Raw genomic sequence first — 15072 nt, forward strand, 5'->3', positions numbered from 1 at the left:
ATCCTGGACGCACTCGCGAAGGGTGCGGTGCATAAATCCCCTGGGCCAGATGGGTTGACACTCGAATTTTACCGCGCATTTGCGGATTTAATGATGTCCCAGTTTGTATTGATGTATAATGAGTTATTGAGCCCTGACACGGACGTTCCGTCGCAGTTCACGGCGTGACTGCTTATACCAATACCGAAATCGACAGCGAGTGTCAGCGCCCATCAATTTAGACCGCTCACGATGCTCAATACTGACTATAAGATCTTTGCGCGAATGTTGGTGGCATGGCTCAAGACTGTAATATCCAAGACAATACCAGCAGACCAGGCTTGTCTAGGGGTTCGGAGCAACATACATTCTATCCCCGGTGAATACCGTGACGTAATTTCCCTGACGGAAGCTTGTCGCATGCGAGCGGCGTTCGTATCGATGGATTTTGATCGTGCCTTTGACAGGATCAACGATGATTTCCTTGACTCGACCATGCGACGCATGGCGATACCACAGGATTTTATTACCGTCCTCATGCGCCTCCTTCGCGGCGCTTCTTCGACGGTGAGAGTCAATGGCAGGGAGGTAGGAACGATTCCTGTTTGCAGCTCAGTTAGGCAAGGATGTCCCTTGTCGATGATACTGTTTACAATAGCGCTCGAACCATTGATGCAGACTCTTAGACGGACTCTAACAGGCGTCCGACTCCGTGCGAGCTCCTTTACGTGTCGTGCATATGCCGACGACTTGATGATACTCGTCCGGTCGGAGAACGAAGTAAGTCAGGTGGTTACCCTTCTTACTACGTACGGCGTGGCTGCAGGAGGCAGGGTCAATATGAATAAAACCAAGATAATGCACATCGGTCGAGGGCTGGACGCTCTGCACAGTCCGTTTACTACGGTGGACATCTTGCGATGCTTAGGTGTATTGTTCACCCGATCGCTACGGCAATCAGCGGCGGCGAGCTATCGACGTCTCCTCCAGAACGTCCGACTGCACATACGCAACAATTCACTCCGAACGCACGACCTCCTCCAAAGGGTGGACTACACTAATGTTCACCTGGCCTCGCGACTGCCGCACCTGGCACAGGTACTGCCTATGCCACATGGTATTGCTGACAGATTAATGGCGGCCTTTGGATACTATGTCAGCCAAGGAATGTTGTTTAAGATCAAATACGAGACTGTAACTCTCCCACACCATTCTGGAGGACTTAACCTCACGGATGTGCGGAACGAGGCTCTATACCTGCGAGCGACGCTACGCACATGGAACCAACGGCAACACGCCATCACGTCGGTCATCCTGGATGTGCTTCTTCCCACGTCCTTTGAACCACCGGTGGCGGTAGGCACAATCTCGCCCTCTTTTTCTCACGTCGCGCGATTTTTTGTAGATTTTAGTTATGTTCAGATACAGATACCTTCTACAAGAATCCCCACTACCCGTGAGATATATCGATACTTGCGTCGTCATCATGGCAGCAATGTTGTCGAACTTAAATACCCAACACGAAACTGGCGACAGATTTGGCGAGTTGTCCATACACCTCTCCTCACCACAGCAGCGCGATCGTCATGGTATACACTAATCAACCGTAAGACAGTCAACCGCCAACGATTGTACGACATTCGCATGGTAGATTCCCCGCTCTGCCTGATATGTGGCATGCAGGACACCGACGAACATTCTCTGCAGTGCGGTGAGGCAAAGGATGTTTGGCGGCTGACGCAACGCATCATGGCCCTCCTCCGACACACCGACGAATCAACGATCACGACGGACGCTTTATTTTTCCCTGACGCTGTATTTTTCCCCTCACAAAAAAACTTCGGCAATCCGATGGACTGGAGGACACGCATCGCACTACGTGCTCTCGTGGACCTTGATATCGGGCATGGACAACACGAAATCATCCGACGCCACTCTAAATATAAAACGCATTTTGCGAACTTTCTAGGCAGCATGTTTCATAACCCCCCGAAGCGGTGGGGAGTTCCAGGTTTACGTTGTTTCGAGAGATAGGATGTACTCCCAGTGAAGTGACGAGGATGTCACTTCAGCCCTATATTTCTTTCCCTTCTTTTTTATATATGATTTTTCTTTTGGGACATTAAAATTAAATGAATAAATAAAATATTATTGTTATTAACAAAAAAATTACAATGTACAATGTTTCCTTCCTGTTGCCTCTCCCTTATTTATCCTGTCAGGAGATGGGGACACCGTGGCCAGGCCTCTAAGTACGACCGCTGCCCACTCTGCCCCCTGACTGTCATTAACTAAAAAAAAAAAAAATTTAAGTGGTCAGCGCGACCGAATGTCAGTCCTAAGGGCCCGGGTTCGAAAAAAAAAAATTGGTAGAGCACTTGCCCGTGAAAGGCAAAGGTCCCGAGTTCAAGTCTCGGTCCGACACACAGTTTTAATCTGCCAGGAAGTTTCATATCAGCGCACACTCCGCTGCAGAGTGAAAATTTTATTCTGCTTAATAGCCTGTTTGTCCGTCTTTAGAACGAAATACATCACTGATTCTGCGTATCAGGGATCCGACACTTTGCTGGTAGGTTTATGGAGGTATGTGGCATTAGATGTCTACGCACAAGTCGTATAATTCGCGTGTATAACAAGCCACTGACTTGCGTAAACGGTGATGGGGTCCTAAAGCGACCCAGATAGAGACTACAGGATTTACATCAGGCCGAATTGGGTCGCCGAGACATCAACGTGAGTTCACCAAAATGCTCCTCAAACCACTGTAGCATGGTTCTTGTTCCGAGACAGGGGCAATGATACTGCTGTAACATGACATCGCCCTAGGGAAAGACATCAAGTATGAAGGAATGGAGGTGGTTCGCAGCTGTCGGCGAGTCTTCGATTACTAACGCAGGTCCCATGCAAGCGCATAATACTGCTTCCACCAGCCTGCGTCAGTGGCGCGCTGTACATTTCGAGCCACCGTTCGCCTGACAGTATTTGTGGAGACGACCATCGACCCAGTGTAACAACAATGTGATTTACCCGAAGAACCTACATGTTTCCATTGATCGACGGTCGAATCCCGATGGTCTCTTGCCCACTGCGACCGTAATTGACGATGCCGTTACGTAACATGTGAACAAGTAGGAGTGGTCTGCTGTGGAGATCCATGTTCAACGACGTACGATGCTCCGAAACACGTGTGTGCACCAGCATTGTGCTCTTTCGGCAGAGATGCCACAGATCACCATCTATCCTACTTTAAAGAGCAGACAAGGCTCCGAACCCCACGTTCTGTGAATAGTCGTGAGCGTCTAACCATTTAGCGCCGAGTTTTAAGTTTCACTGTCCTTCTACGTCCTTCCGAAGATTCTCACGATAGTAGCACGTAAGCATTCGACCAACGTCGCCGTTTTTAAGACACTCCTTCACAGGCTCTGCATAATAATAATGTGCCCTTTGTCAGAATTGCTTATATCAATGGATTTGCCCATTTGCAGCCCACATATTTACTAGTGTGGTCCCCCTTCAGTGTCTGTTCCGCTTACATACAGTACTTTTCTTACCGCGTCACGTGCCCGCAACACCACTAGGTGGCATCCAACATCGAGGTGAGCAGTGGTCATAATGTTTTGGCTGATCACTATACGTACTCGAAAGCCACCATACTGTTACCTAGTACCAATAGTAGACATTTCCTTTTCCGTTCCACTCGCAGATAGAGCGAGGGAAAAACGTCTATCTATATTCCTCAGTTCGAGCCCTACTTTTTTTCATCTTATCTTCGTGAATCTTACCGAAACGTTAGCTGGCGGCAGTAGAATCTTCCTGCAGTCAGCTTCAAATGTAGGTTCACTAAATTTTCTCAGTAGTTTTTGAAAACGTTATTGGAAAAATAGTATGTCTGATAACATCATTTGAAATAGCAATCACACCTGATAGCAAATTTTTACTAAAAAATAAAATCACATGTGAATGGTAACCCGTTTCGATAACACACTGAAGCGCCAAAGAAACTGGTATAGCCATGCAAGTAGTAGAACAAACTTCGTTGCAGTGCATTTTGTTAGTGCGGGTTGCTTACATCAGGGGCAGGTATGCACTCAGGGGCAAACCTGTCGTTCTCCTTTGATTGACAGGTACTTAACCTAGTGTTCTCCTTCGATTGACAGGTACTCAACCTATTGTTCTGTTAAAAGGATCCTTCCTTTTTATTGACAGGCACTTAACCTAATGTTCTCCTTTGATTGACAGGTACTTAAGCTGTTGTTCTGCTGAAAGCATCGTGTGTGTGTGAAATCTTGTTGGACTTAGCTTCTAGGGTCATCAGTCCCTAAGCTTACACACTACTTAACCTAAATTATCCTAAGGACAAACACACACAACCATGCCCGAGGGATGACTCGAACATCCATCGGTACCAGCCGCACAGTCCATGACTGCAGCGCCATAGACCGCTCGGCTAATCCCGCGTGGCGCTAAAAGGATCCTTCCTTATGATTGACAGGCACTTGCCCTATTGTTCCCCCACCCTCCCCACCCTCTCCCCCCACTCCCCCTCCCATCCCACAGGAAACCTCCCCCGTCACTGCTACAGGTACACTTTCAAGTCTGAGTTATTGGAATAGCCCCTCCCACTCTTATCAATTTGATTGAATACTTAATTAAATTGATCAATTAATTAACCTCTCCCCCTCATAAAAGGAAATTCGAGGGTATATTGTTTATTTAATTAAAATTCAGTTTGTGGGGTTGGATTTCTCTTGCTCATCATTGTCTGCTGTTTGGGAACATGTAGGTCTTGTAAGAAGTAATTACATGGGGCAAACATGTTGCATAACCTAATGTTCAGCACTGTACTCTGGATGTCTTAGCTTAATGTTCAGCCTTTGTTGACACTTAACATAAGTGGTTTTCCAACTCACCCCCATTTCCTTAAACTATTGTACCACATTTAGCACCAAATTAAGTAATTAGTTATGTCCTCCCACCATTTTTGACAATTGCAAGTTAACTAATGCCAGAGTCTAATTGAATTCCGAGTTCTATCCATGTGACAATTTACTGCTACATTTTAATGAAAATGTATACACTCTAGCATTTGATATGTAAGTGAGGTTCTTCCTTCTTACTATGAGGGCGCTGAAGAGGAAGGCTGTCTACCTCACCCCACGCAAATTCAAGGAGCAGCAACTAATCAAATGGTTCAAATGGTTCTGAGCACTATGGGACTTAACATCTGAGGTCATCAATCTCCTAGAACCTAGAACTACTTAAACCTAACTAACGTAAGGACATCACACACATCCATGCCCGAGGCAGGATTCGAACCTGCGACCGTAGCGGTCGGGCGGTTCCAGACTGAAGCGCCTAGAACCGCTCGGCCACACCGGCCGGCAACTAATCATCAAAATAGACTGCACAAAACAGAAGTTAGGACTGATACATATACGAACCCAATTTGAATCTTCAGTAAATTTCCCAGAATGCACTGCAGCATATGCTCTAGTTCTACGTTACCATATGATTAACTATCGGCCACTTACTGATGTTGTGCAGCGGACTGTAAAATGAACAGATGTTGAGCCATAACCAGAGCATTTCACTACAGCATCTCAAAGTGTAAACATCGTTGCAGACGTTCAAGGTTTGTATGATAATGAAAGCAGTTGGGTGATATTTAGAGATATTGTATTCATAGCAGTCGCAGAAGATGCAAGTGTAATAGAGACAGTCCCAGAATGAATTACATCACCGAGGTCTTTCAAGGATGTGAAGTGTGCTAAACACGGAGGAGTGCAAAGTTGTTAGCACATTCCTTCCATGGAATTCACTGGGACAATCCTCGTATGCCTGATAAAGATATGGTGACATCGTTTCGATTATCTGATTATACGGATACACAAATACCATCATATACATCTAAGGGAAGGAGAAGATCACATGGATGCACCGAATCTTCAAATATGCAGCCACTCAGGTCCTCAAATTCTATGAGTGTGCTGCTCTCCATCTACTCAAGAAGAAGAAATTGTGTCAAAATAATGCTGTGCCAGCTTATGAAAATATAAAATTACTTTTATGTTGGACGAGAAATAAATGAATTTTTACTTTGCATTCTGTGTACTTTTTTTACTGATCTCACTCTGCTCACACTGTGATAGTTATGCAGTATGTAACTTTGTACACATACTATGTCTGTGGTTCTCTTCTAGCGCAAATAATATAATTGCAGATATGACTGCTATATGACTCTGCAAACAGACACAGTCACTTGCTACCAACTCCAATAATCCAATACGTGCTGCACAATAGGCGAAATCCCATGCAACCAATACTCATATTTTGTTATTCTCCATCTTAAATATCACCTCCTTAAAAGCACTCATGCTGAAAAATAATGTCATATGTGTGTGTTGCAACCCTTTATACATACAATGTAAGGGGGGATACGTTTTCTGTAAATAAAATAACAAAGACCTGTGATAACGAAACTCATTTATTCAATTCTCACAGATATATAGGTACAATTTGGTTCTTGAGATAGTATTTGATTCTTCAGATACAATTTGGTTCTTGAGATTCAGTTTGGATCTTCTTCATATAATATTTTTCAATGCAGAGATACTCTTTTATGTAAATATTATTACTAATACTAATAACTATGACTCAAAAACCTCCCACAGTCCACCCAACACTAGCACTGGTTGAGAATTTACGATTTTCGGGGCACACAAGCACTAGCAGAAATTATTCACAATTTTTTTCGATGAGTAGCACTGGCTGCAATTATTTACAATTTTTTCGATGGACTGGGTGTTAAATATATCTACATTAAAAAACTAATCAGACTTGGATCACTAGCAGCAGGTGAATCTTAAAAACTATTTGATTTACACGATGTTCAGGGACTGTTGTATGTGAATGCCTTCTTAAGGACTATTCACATGGCGTGCATATATTTTACATAATTTTTGGTCTAATTTCACTAGAACTCCATATATGGTGTGCATGTATTTACAAGTGCACAACTACGTCAGTACCCTTGGCGTCCATATATTTTACACGATTTTTGGGCTATTTGCATTATTACGGCACACATGGTGTGCAGAAGTGCACATACTGCATAACTACGTCATCACCGTTGTATGCATATACAGGGCTGAGTCACCTTAAACTTGCACGGAAAATATTACAGAAATGGAAAGTGCTATTGTCGTGCGAATGTTACAGACTAGATAGGTAATAAGGGGCTCGTATTGTTAGCCAATAAACAGATTCTAACAATATTTATAAAGTGTATTTATGTGCAGACATATACTTTTTAAATGGAACAGTGGCTATTGACATTAACAAACTAAACGTACGGTAAATTAGAATGTCAGTGGTGTTTGTTGTAGGAATCTAGTGCGAGTCATTTACGATATATCGCACTGAGAAAAGTTTCCACACCGACACTTGTTTGTGCTATTCAACCTGTGTAGTCACTAGTTCCGATGTCGTTACGTTTGCTTACAGTGTGCCTGTGTGTTCCTTGGGTGCGTTGCAACTTGCTAGTCAGTTAGTGTGTGACAGTCCTAGCAGTAGGTCTTAAGTGGACGGTGGGATTTTACAGCGCAGAAAAAGCAAACATGCTCATGCCGTATAGGAAGAATGTAGGAAGAATGCAGTTCGTTCTTGTGCAAAATATTCCAATAGACGTCAACCATCTCGACCCTCTTCAATCAGTTACATGAAAGTGGTAGTGTATCCCCTAGACAACGTAACAGAAGGAAACAAGTGACGACAGAAGAGGGGGAGATTCGTGTTCTAGCTTCTGTTGCAGTCGATCCACACAATTACACAAGAAGTTAAGTGTCCTACACATTCTCCATCGACATAGGTCCCATCCCTATCACATCTCTCTCCATCAAGAGCTGTATGAAAACAATTATGAGAATGGTAGTAACTTTTGTATATGGGCATTAAGACAGGATACTCCAGATATATCATGTACTTTGTTTAGTGATGAAGCTACATTTACCAATCACAGCCAGGTAAACTGCCAAAACATACACATTGGTCGATTGACAGTCCCCACTGGCTTCGTCAGCTGCTTCCACAGATGCTAGAAGACGTTCCTCTGCAGATAAGGAGGAACCTGTGGTGCCAAAATGATGACTGTCCAGCCCATACTGCACGAATTACTACGGCATGTCTTCACGAATTGTTTCCAAATCGTTGGACTGACGCAGAAGACCTGTACCTTGGCTGGCTTGTCCTCCAGATCTGACGCTTGTAGACTCTTTTCTGTGAGGAAAACTGAAAGACTCCGTCTACGAGGCAATACCAACTACACCCAATGATGTGCAACGACTTCTTATTGCAGTCTTCTCGGACATCTCCGCTGAAATACTAGCACCTGAGCAGCAGCCGTTCCGTATCAGACTGGAAGCGTGTACTACCACTGCCGGTTGTGTATGCACTTGTAGTTTTCTTTATTGGATGCCGGCCGTTGTGACCGAGCGGTTCTAGGCGCTTCAGTCCGGAACCGCGCGACTGCTACGGTCGCAGGTTCGAATCCTGTCACGGGCGTGGATGTGTATGATGTCCTTAGGTTAGTTAGTTTTAAGTAGTTCTAAGTCTAGGGGACTGATGACCTCAGATGTTAAGTCCCATAGTGCTCAGAGCCATTTTTTTTATTGCATGCTACCACTTGAAGTTTTCAAAATGCGATGTCTCATAAAAGACTCACACTACAATCCTGCAACAAACACCACTGACATTTAATTTATCCTACTGTCAACCTGTTAATGTCAACAGGCATCGTTGCAATTAAAGAAGTGCTGTTGTTGTGTTCTTCAGTTCAGAGACTGGTTTGATGCATCTTTCCATGCCATTCTATCCTGTGCAAACTTTTTCGTCTCCAAGTACCTACTGCAACCTACATCCTTCTGAATCTGCTCAGTGTATTCATGTCTTGATCCCCCTCTATGATTTTTACCCTCCACGCTGCCCTCCAATACTAAATTGGTGATCCCTTGATGCCTCAGAACATGTCTTACCAACCCATCCCTTCTTCTAGTCAAGTTGTGCCACAAATTCCTCTTCTCCCCAATTCTACTCAGTACCTCCTCATTAGATACACGATCTACCCATCTAATCTTCAGCATTCTTCTGTAACACCACATTTCGAAAGCTTCTATTCTCTTCTTGTCTAAACTATTTATCGTCCATGTTTCACTTCCATACTGGGCTACACTCCATACAAATACTTTCAGAAACGACTTCCTGACTCTTAAATCTATACTCGATGTTAACAAATTTCTCTTCTTCAGAAACGCTTTCCTTGCCATTGCCAGTCTACATTTTACATCCTCTCTACTTCGGCCATCATCAGTTATTTTGCTGCCCAAATAGCAAAACTCATTTCCGAATCTAATTCTCTCAGCATCACCTGGTTTAATTCGACTGCATTCCATTATCCTCGTTTTGCTTTTGTTGATGTCCATCTTATATCCTCCTTTCAACACACTGCCCATTCCGTTCAACTGCTCTTCCAGGTCCTTTGGTGCCTCTGACAGAATTACAATGTCATCGGCAAACCTCAAAGTTTTATTTCGTCTCCATGGATTTTAATTCCTACTCCAAATTTTTCCTCTGTTTCCTTTACAGCTTTCTGAAGATACAGATTGAATAACATCGGGGATAGGCTACAACCCTGTCTCACTCCCTTCTAAACCACTGCTTCCCTTTCATGCCCCTCGCCTCTTATAACTGCCATCTGGTTTCTGTAAAAATTGTAAATAGCCTTTTGCTCCCTGTATTTCCCCCCTGCCATCTTCAGAATTTGAAACAGAGTATTCCAGTGAACACTGTCAAAAGCTTTCTCTAGTCTACAAATGCTAGAAACGTACGTTTTCCTTTCCTTAATCTATCTTCTAAGATAAGTCGTAGGGTCAGTACTGCCTCACGTGTTCTATGGAATCCAAACTGATCTTCTCCGAGGTTGGCTGCTATCAGTTTTTCCATTCGTCTATAAAGAATTCGTGTTAGTATTTTGCAGCTGTGACTTATTAATCTGATAGTTCGGTAATTCTCACACCTGTCAGCACTTGCTTTCTTTGGAATTAGAATTATTATATTCTTGAATGTTTGTGTATGTTTGCACAAAAAATACCCTTTCTAGGTATTATTAGAATCTCTTTATTGGCTAACAATATGAGCCCTCACTGTCAATCCGTACTGTGAAAACCACACATCTGTAGTACTTTTCATTTCCACAATATTTTAGGTGCAAATTTTAGGTGATTCACCTGTATATATACACTAAAAATATATACAGTATTATAAACAGGTCACACCATTCCAAATACATACACTGTTCACAACCACTATTCACACGCACTTTCATTCTCTCTCATTCACACCACTCTCATCAAGTGAATAGTGTATGGCTGAGTTTCAATCCCTTCCTCACAAATGATCTGCTTATCATCACTAGGCGATAGACTAATTTTAGACTGCAGCACAGTGTACTCATTGTGCCCTCATGATTGAATACACCGTTGTACAGGCACTGCAAGTAATCTTCAGTCGTGAGGGCTCTTGATGCTGCAAGACGCACAGATTTGCCCGCCTGTGGCTGGTATCTCCCAATGTGCGATACACATAAATTTTGGATCTAGACCCACTCAACAACAATTCCCCTCGTCTGTCATAAGGCCAATAACCTTCTTGTTCTGTGGAATAATACTGTATGTCATTCATCTGGAGAATGAAATACATTTCTCAACGCTGTCAGGCAGGACACTGATCTGATCCTTCTCTACGGAAATCAGCCAAGTGCTCAGTGATAAAGTGAGCATCATACCCGCTCAAATTGTAGGAAAGACGAGTATCTGTCATGGTAATTTATACTTCAGGATACATGTGTTATGGGTGGCACTGCGGAGTTTCCCTGTTAGATGGCCATGGTCCTTACAAGGAGTTTCTACTTCCCATTCGAACGGCTGCCCACAGGTATGACATTCAACTGCCTTCATGTACAAATCATCATTCTCCTTTGACTTGGTCATGGGAATGTTGGTGCTGTAAAGCTTATCAATCTCCTATGAAAGTTTTTCGAGCTCAATGGACAACCAAATTTCAGGATTATCCCCGACATATGGTTTGTGATGGCTAAGACCCGAATCATACGAATATACAGCCTGACAGCCTGGTACGCTGTGCATATGGTACATATTTTTCTGTGAAGGTGGTATGTGAGGCTGTATGGTCACCATCAAAGCGTGTCACAGGAGCAAGAAGGCGCTGAAAGTCATCATACACTACAAAAAGGGCAACGCTCCTGATGGTGGGCTTTCTTAAACTTTCGGATTATGTTTTCCTCAGTGAGCATTACAACATGTACCACTTTTCTGGCAACGCAATCCACAATATGCCTTACCAATAAGTCTCTTGTGGAAAAGGCATTAAAACACTTAAGGCAAATATGGTTTTTACACACATGCTTACTCAGCTTGGATGAAAGGAGTCAGGACATATCTTTCACCCACAAATAGTTGTTATTATTATTATTATCCCCATTGGTGAATAGCAGCATGTTCACGTGCAGCTTACACTGACCGGCAAATTCAGAGAAATGAATTGGTCTCACAAATTTGTTCATAACTTCAGCATCTTTATCTGGTTGGTTCTCTCTCAGACCATAAACATGAACAGATATTCCAGTATTCCGTGCCTCGAATTTAGCAATGTCCTGGGGTTAAACGGGAAACTCAATACCTTGACAGTTATAACACCCAGGAATATTACTAACTACACTACATCGAGATGGACACTGCAGATCTTTCTTATTATTTCTTTCAAAACCCATGATTGGCTACAGAAAACAGTAGTTGTCTTTCCAAATTTGGACACGAATGCATAACTGCTTGTCCGCTATATCCTTAGGGATCTATATACAGCTAGCTCCCACGTTTATCAGATCAAAGACGTGTATGGATGTCGTGGTGTAGTACCCGTTTGAGTGCTTTACCTGAGCCTCTAACTCCCATCTTGGAAAACTTGGCCTGTATAGCACTCATTTCTATTGGTATGAAACCTAGTAGAGGGAGGAAACGAATTGATTCTACGTCAGTGGAAGCAGTGGCCACAGCAAAGCAGGAGGAGACGAGTGGTGGTGTGTATACTTGTAGTGCATCGAGAATTGCCCAAACATTCGACATACCTGTGAGCACGGTGCGTAAAATCCTACGAAACATCCTTCTTTGCTATCCTTTCAATGTCACCCATGAGCACGAGTTGCTTCCTGTTGACCTGCCAGCAAGAGAAACCTAGCTTCCGAATTTCTTGCTCGCATGGAAGTGGACAATGATTGGCTGAGGAATATTTTGTGGACAGACGAAGCCCACTTCCATATGACAGGATATGTCGATACACAGAATTGTCGAATAAGGGCAACGGAAGATCCACACGCAAATCAACCACTACCACTTCATTCAAAAAAGGCCACTGCCTGGTCCGGGTTTATGGCATCATTTATCATAGGGCCCTATTTTTTTCTAAGAGACATTTCCTTCCGGTCCTGTTATTTGTGCCGTCACTGGCAAGCGCTATGAATGTCTTTTGCGCAACCACGTCATTCAAGCTCTCCAACAGCATGGATGTGTGGATGGGATCATTTTTATGTAAGATGGAGCACCTCTGCACATTGCAAATCCAGTTAAGCAGTTGCTGAAGTGCCATTTCAGAAATTCTAGAATTATCAGCCGCCATTTCCCTACAGTCTGGCCTTCCCGATCACCTGTTCTTAATCCGTGTGATTTCTGGCTGTGGGGCTATCTGAAAGATGTTGTGTTCAATGTTCCGATTGCAAACTTAGCTGCATTGAAGGCATGCATTGCGCAACACATTCTGAACGTGACCCCGGAAACACTTCGATCAGTTGTGTAACATGCTCTTTCTCGATTTCAACTTGTTGCAGAAAACGATGGACAGTATACTGAACACGTATTGCGCCGGTCACACGGAAATTAATAACCCGATTTGATGCTTTTTGGCCTCAGAACACTTACAAACCGATGTGAGTGATGCTTTTTATGTGGTATTTGACCTCAGGACAATTAAAAACCGATTTTTCCCATCCGATGTGATATGACTTTGCCGTGGTGGATGGGCTTACGTAACTAACAGTATCTCACCTGTCCACCCATGCACATTGAGTAGTACAGTTTGTTTAACGTCAAAAGTACACCTTAAGCATTGTTGTATGATTCATTTGTCATTTGTAGTCGACCACTGTTAAATTATGATGCTTACAGCGCCATCTTTGCTACATTTTGTAACTATTTATTTTTCTTCTGCCTTAAGTTTTCCCCCTTCTCTGATAATATTCCGTTGTAATTTGACGTCATTCTGACCAGTGGTGTTATTTCTACGGCAGTTTGAAAGTTTAACTTTAATTATAATCACCCTGTACAACACTACATTTTTTAAGGAGAATATGCACTTACACGGCGGAATCACCGCTGAAGGCTGCTCCTAGGGTTGAACAGTCTCACCTCCGACTCATTGGCTTGCTGCTGACTTCTTTCACACCCCAGCTGCTGATCAAGCTCAGCCAACATATATACTGCACCAACAAGAACCGGAAACTTTTTCTAACGAAAATGTGCTATGAAATTTGAACATATGCCTTGAAAATTGACGAGATTTTTCCAATACACGAAAATATACTACGAAATCTGAACATACTGAGATAATAAATTCGTTTTAACGAAAATGTACTACAAAATCTGAGGACATTGATCCGATAAACTCATGCTACGAAATTTGTTTTAATAAAATATAACACAAAATATGATCACACAAACACTTACTATGAAACATTTTTTATCGAAAATACGTCTGTGAAATCTGAACAGTCAGAGCAATGTGGTAACGAAAATATGCTTCGAAATCTGAATACACTGATCTGGAGAAGATTTTCTACTAAATTCGTTTTAACGAAATGTGAAGACTCAGAGCAATGAACACACAAACACTTGTTCTGAAAATATGCACTTACTTGGTAATTCCTCCAAGTACCGCCTCGGACGTTTCCCGCAGTCACTGATGTTGATGATGCTGGTTGAAGACGCTGAACACTTGATGACGTTGTTAGATGATGACAACTCGACAGAAGAAACGCAAGGTTGCACCAGTGGCGTCAAGTGAACATAGTCGCAGGCTATAGCAAAATGAAGATGATGTGGAGGAGGTAGGGTTTATACAGATTCAAGCTGCACCCACTAATTTAGTGGGGACCAATAGGAACGCTTATACAGGGGAAGAAGCCTGGCCAGCAATTTCAGACACGTCAGGTATTGTTCACATCCTTCAGGACCACGCAAGTGGTGACAGAAAGCCGTTTTTCGGACAAATAATTTATTCAAAATGGTGGCTAGGTTTTCCCCACCCCCTTATGATGTCCAGGGCAACGGCCTTGCCGCAGTGGATACACCGGTTCCCGTGAGATCCCCGAAGTTAAGCGCTGTCGGGCGTGGTCGGCACTTGGATGGGTGACTATCCAGGCCGCCATGCGCTGTTGCCATTTTTCGGGGTGCACTCAGCCTCGTGATGCCAATTGAGGATCTACTCGACCGAATAGTAGCGGCTTCGGTCAAGAATACCATCCTAACGACTGGGAGAGCTGTGTGCTGACCCCACGTCCCTCCTATCCACATCCTCCACCGAGGATGATCCGGCGGTCGGATGGTCCAGGTAGGCCACTCGTGGCCTGAAGATGGAGTGCTTTTTTATGACATCCCCTAGAAATGGCCAGAAATTTTGGCGAGAAAAGGTCAATTGGGCTATCTCCACTAACCTAACTTCTTCTTCCCCCCTCCCCCACCCCCTGGAAATGGAGGGAAATGGTCAGGTCTCTGTCTAGCTGCAAGAGAGGAAGGCTAGGTTAATGTACTTTATTCATTTTTTTTGGCGGGAAACGGTAATTCTGAGTTGGAGAGGAAGGCAGGCTATTTAATTAACTTATTTATTTATATGTAGCTCAATTGAGCTACCTCCAATAACAGAGGGTACTGTCGGCTTCCGACACCCCCACTCCTATGATGTCACCCACACCCT

The 15072-nt window shown here is 43.5% G+C and overlaps 1 pseudogene; it reads left to right on the forward strand.

The window, feature by feature from the left end:
• The first annotated feature begins 14421 nt into the window (after window positions 1-14421).
• On the forward strand, window positions 14422-14539 carry LOC124723438 (annotated as a pseudogene).
• The last annotated feature ends 533 nt before the right edge of the window (window positions 14540-15072 follow it).

The sequence above is a fragment of the Schistocerca piceifrons genome, chromosome X, assembly GCF_021461385.2.
Source record: "Schistocerca piceifrons isolate TAMUIC-IGC-003096 chromosome X, iqSchPice1.1, whole genome shotgun sequence".
Taxonomy (NCBI): domain Eukaryota; kingdom Metazoa; phylum Arthropoda; class Insecta; order Orthoptera; family Acrididae; genus Schistocerca; species Schistocerca piceifrons.